Raw genomic sequence first — 6,000 nt, 5'->3', positions numbered from 1 at the left:
GATTGTTAAATTCCTAAAGGTCAGAGTAAAAGCTTCACGATCTACCAGCTATGTGACTTTTAAAATAATAAAATAACATAAAATAATAAAAAATCCTATATCCTCCACCTATAGCCCCCTCCTCACTTGAGGTAATCCTAAAGAACACGATAAAAACAGTGTGGTTTCTTGAGGCAGCGCTCTTGGTCCCTCAGACCTTGAGTCCCCCGGTTCCCATCTTTACTTAAGATAAAGGTTTGTGTGTCTTGTTTTATGTTAACTTATTTTTCCTTAAGTTTCACAGCACCCGTTCTTCAGCCCCATCCTGCTGATCTGGTCTTGGCACCTGACTAGTATCCATGAGGATGCAAGTTCAAACTCTGGCTCTAGTCAGAGTGTTCAAGATGAGGTGTTGCCATGAACCACAGTGTAGGTTGCAGAAATGGCTTGAATCTGGCATTGCTGTGCTTTAGGCTGCAAGCTGCAGCTCTGATTTGACTCTGAGCCAAGGAAATTCCATTCCACAGGTGTGGCACTAAAAAGAAAAAAAAAATAAATGTATTTGAAATTAAGAGACCAGCAACAAAAACCAATTATGTACACATACAGATGATTATATCAAAATTAAACAAGAACCACAAACCAAAAAATTATAATAGACACAACATAGAAAAAACAATCCAAGCACAAAAGTAAAGATAGAAAATCACAAGAGAAGACAACAAAAGAGGAAAGAAAGAACAAAGAACCAAGTAACAATCCAAAGTAATAATGAAAATGACAATAAGTACATACATACCATAATTACATTGAATGTAATAGATTAGATGCTCCAACTAAAGGACATGGACTGGCTGAGTGGTTGCAAAAACAAGATCCATTTATAGGCTGTTTACAAAAGAACCACTTGAGATCTAAAGACACATACAGACTTAAAGTGAGGGGATGGAAGAGGTATTACATGCAAATGAAAGCCAGAGTAGCAATACTCATATCAGAAAAAAATAGATGTTAAAGTAAAGAAGGTCAAAAGAGACAAAGAAAGACATGATATAATGAGGAATTCCCATCGTGGCTCAGTGGTTAATGAATCCAACTAGGAACCATGAGGTTGCGGGTTCGACCCCTGGCCTTACTCAATGGGTTAAGGATCTGGTGTTGCCGTGAGCTGTGGTGTAGGTTCCAGATGTGGCTCGGATCCCGCATTGCTGTGGCCCTGGTGTAGGCTGGCAGCTACAGCTCCAATTAGACCCCTAGCCTGGGAACCTCCACATGCCATGGGTGTGGCCCTAGAAATGACAAAAAAAAAGACATGATATAATGATCAAAGGATCAATCAAAGAAGAAATAACAATTTTAAATATATATACACCCAACATATAAACACCACAATATTATAAGGAATCTTCTAACAGTCATACTAGGAGAAATTGATAGCAAAACGGTAATTGTGGTGGACTTACATCAATGGATGATCAACCCAGCAGAAAATCGACAAGGAAACAAGCCTTAAGTGACATCGTAGACCAGATAGACTTATATCATACAATATTCCATCAAAAAGCAGAAGAATATACATTCTTCTCAAGTGCAATGGCACATTCTCCAGGATAGACCACATCTTGGGCCACAGAAGAAACTTTGATGAATTAAAAAAAATGAAATTATTTCAAGAATTTTCAAAGACTACAATTCTATGAGACAAGAAATTAACTATAAGAAAAAAACAGAAAAACCCACAAACTGCTGGTAGCTAAAGAATATGCTTCTAAACAACCAATGGATTATTGAAAAAATCAAAGAGGCAATGAAAATATACTTAGGGACAAATGATAATGGAGATACAACAATCCAAAACCTATGGGACAAAGCCAAGGCTCTTCTGATTCGGAAGATTATGCCATACGATCTTATTTCAGGAAACAAGGAAAAGCTCAAATAAACAACCTAACCTTACATCTAAACATCTAGAAACAGAAGAACAGACAAAGCCAAAATTTGGTGAGGGAAATAAATCATAAAAATTATGGAATAAATTAATGACAAGGAGACAAAACAATAGAGATGATCAAGGAAATCAAAACTTGGTTCTTGAAAAAGAGCAATAGACTTGATAAACCTTTAGTCAGATTCATCAAAAAAAAAAAAGAGGGAGAGGGTTCAAAATTAAAAATGAAAAGCAAAAGTTATAAATGACACCACAGAAATATGAAGGATCATAAGAGAATGCTATAAGTAACTATGTACCTATAAAATGGAAAATCTAGAAGAAATGGATAGATTCTTACAGACTTATAACCTACCAAGACTGAATGAAGAAGAAAGTAAAAAAAGTGATTAGACTAAGCACAAGAACTGAAATTCAAAATATGATTAAAAACTTCCAAAAAAGAAAAGGTCATGACTTGATGGCTTCACTGGCAAATTCTATCAAACTTTGAGGGACGAGTTAACATCTACTCTACTGAAACTCTTCCAAAAAATTGCAGAGGATGAAACACTCCAAAACCCATTCCACGAGGCCACCATCTACCTGATATTTAAACCAGACAAAGACACCACAAAAAAAGAAAATTAGAGACCAATATCACTGAAGAACAGATGGAAAAATCCTTAACAAAATACTAGAAACCATATCCATCTGAGCATTAAAAGTATCATACACCATGATGAAGATCGATTTATCCCAGGATGCAAGGATTCTTCAATATCTGCAAATCAATCAGTGTGACACATCACATCAACAAACTGAAAAATAAAAAATGTTTCGATCATATTAACAGATGCATAAAAATTTTTGACAAAATTAAGATAAGCAACAATGGAGCAAGATGGCTGAGGAGTAAGATGTCACACACACCTTCTCCCAAAAACACATCAAAAAAACACATCTACATGTAAAATGACTCACACAGAACATCAACTGAATGCTGGAAGAAGAAAATCCTCCAAAAAGGGCAAGTAACTCTTGACATAACTGGGTAGAACAAAAGAAAAAAAAAAGAGAGAGAGCGAGAGAAAAGGAATCAGGACTGGACTAGCATTCCTGAGAGGGAGCTGTGAAGGAGAAAAGGACCCACATCCTGGAAGCCACCCAACTGATGGAAAGATCAGCTGAGTTGGAGGGACCTCAAAAATCACTGAGAAAAGTGCAGCAGGTGGACTAAGAATAGCAAAGCAGAGTGAGAGCCGCACAGATCATCTGAACCTCCATCCTGGAGTCCACGGCCTGAGATGCTCAGGTGGGGGCTGATTGCTGAAACTCAGGCTCTGGAGGTGAGTCCCTGGGAGAGTATTGGGGCCGGCTGTGCAGGGACAGCCTAAGGAGCAAAGGAGCAGGGCACAACAGGCAGGGGAACAGTACACCACAGGCTAAGGAGGGGAATGCCATGGCAGAGGGAACCTGGGAGAAGGTCCAGACCCACAGGAGAAGCAAGGTGACATCACTGGGGAGGGTGAGAGGAGGAGGGGCAGATCACCATAGGAAACTCCTTGCATCAGAGTGTGCACATGCCTGTGGGATCTCAGAGGGAAGGGAGGCTCTGGTGCAGGCTACAAGCAGCGAGAAGACTCCTGGGCACTTCTTGTACAGGCTACTGGTGGCCAGGCACCTCTTCTGTGGACTAAGGGCATCAGGGGACTAAGTGCGACATGGTATTTCTTGCATGATCTACAGTTGGCAGGGACAGACTACAGCGGTTGTCTCTGAGGCCAGAGGAAGGCATGGCTTTCCACCAATGGGGGTCTGTGAGTGGGCCCCAACTCTGACCCTAGTCACCTCAGGGGATGGCAAAAAAGAAAAAAAGAGGGCACTGTAACCAAGCACTATACACTTTTGCTCTCACTCCCCTGGGAACACACCTGCCCTGCAGCTGCCACTGCAAAACACTCTGGGTGGTGTTCAGACAGTTGGATACTATCCCTTCCCAAGACCTTACAACTAGGAGCAGCTGGTGGAGCACCTCCTGCATGGGCTAAGTGGGACAGAATGCTTCTTGCGTGGTCTGCAGGTAAAGGGGGAAAACCACTGCAGTTATCAATGATTCCAGATGTAGGTGTGGCCCACTGTTACTGGGGATACCTGAATAAATATCACTTGCAGCTCCAACCACCTCAGAGGGCACCACAGATAAGGAAATTATGACATAACACCACCTGTTGTTGCTCTCACTTCCCTGGGAGCACACCTGCCCTGCTACTGCCACTGCTAAACACTCTGGGCAGTGACCAGACCCTTGATCACTGACCCTTCCCAGCAACCTGCAACAAGGAACAGCTTGTGCAGCATATCCTGTGGGGGGTATGCAGGAAGAGGTGCTTCTGGCATGGTCTACAGTAGGCGAGGGAAAATGACCACAATTATCTCTGGCTCCAGAGGTGGGAGTGGCTCACCACCACTAGGGGTCTGTGCACAGACAGCACTTGCAGCCCAAGTCACCTCAAAGGCACTATAGAGGAGGGCATCTTGATCAACAACAAATGTTGGTGCTCTCACACCCCCAGGAACACACCTGCCCTGCTTCTGCCACTGCCAAACACTCTGAGTGGTACCCACATGCCAGATCTCTGTCACGTCCCAGGATCCTGCAACTAAGAGCAGCCTGTACAGCACCTCCTAGGTGGTCTAAGTGATACAAGTTGCTTCAAGCAAGGTCTACAGGTGGAGGGGCAAACCACCACAGTTATCACTGACTCTAGAGCTGGTCATGGCCCGCTCCCACTATGGGTCCCAGAACAGGCACCACCTGCAGTTCCAATCACCTCAGAGGAGGGCATTGCAATTAAATACAAGCTTTTGTTGCTCTCAGTCCCTTGGGAACTCATGCACCCTACTGTTGCTATTGCCAAATGCTCTGGTCACCTTGCAGATCTGCATAGAGCTCATTACCACGTCCCAGGGCCCTGAAACTAGGAATAACCTGTACCACCTTCCCGCAGGTCCCTGCTGCTGTTGAGAGCCCAACAATCAGGCACTGGCTGCTGGACCTACCCATTGTCTCTTTCTCCCTGAAAACACACTGAGCATCCTAGGAATATCAGCCTGCTCACATCAAAGAAAGAGACAACAAATATTCAAACTCCCGCACCAAAATAAGTGATAACACCCCAAGAAATACAAAGGGTTATTCTTGTATAGAAGTAGCCTTACAAGACTACAGTTTGGTTTCCCCAAACTCACAGAAAAAGAAAAACACAAGCAACATAAAGAAGCACAGAAACCATCCCTACTTCAAGGAACAGGAGAATTCACCTAAAGCAGTCAACAATGAAACAGACCTCTGTGGTATGACAGATGTTGAGTTCAAAAGGGAAATAGTGAAAATACCAAAGGAATTAAGAGAGGATATGAACTGTAATGCAGATTCCTCTAGAAAGGAACTAGAAAATATAAGGAGGAGCCAAGAAAAACTAGAAAATCCATTTGCAGAGATACAAACTGAGCTAACGACAATAAAGACCAGAATGAATAATAAAGAGGAATGAATTAGTGATGTGGAAGATGGAATAATGGAAATCACCCAATTAGGATGGCAGACAGAAAACCAAATGAAAAAGTAAGAAAGCAATATAAGAGACCCATGGGATAATATAAAGCAGGACAAGCTTCACATAATTGGAATTCCAGAAGGAGAAGAAAAAGAAAAGGGGATTGAAAATATATTTGAAGAAATTATGGCTGAAAACTTTGCAAATCTAAATGATACTGATATCAAGATACAGGAAGCACAGAGAGCCCCAAACAAGTTGAACCCAAACAGGCCCACACCAAGACATAATAAAAATGGCAGGAGTTACAGATAAAGAGAGGATTCTAAAGGCATCAAGAGAAAAGAAAAACATTTATTATAAGGGAACCCCCACCCCCATAAGGCTATCAGCTGACTTTTATACAGAAACACTGAAAGCCAGAATGGAGTGGCAAGATATATTTAAAGTGCTTAAAGGAAAAAATTTGCAACCTAGAATACTCTATCCAGCAAGAATATAATTTAAAATAGAAGGGGATTTAATTCTGGCCTT

This window comes from Phacochoerus africanus, chromosome 4, assembly GCF_016906955.1.
Source record: "Phacochoerus africanus isolate WHEZ1 chromosome 4, ROS_Pafr_v1, whole genome shotgun sequence".
Classification (NCBI taxonomy): Eukaryota; Metazoa; Chordata; class Mammalia; order Artiodactyla; family Suidae; genus Phacochoerus; species Phacochoerus africanus.
The sequence above is the reverse complement of the archived record's forward strand: the minus strand, read 5'-3'. Positions refer to the sequence as shown.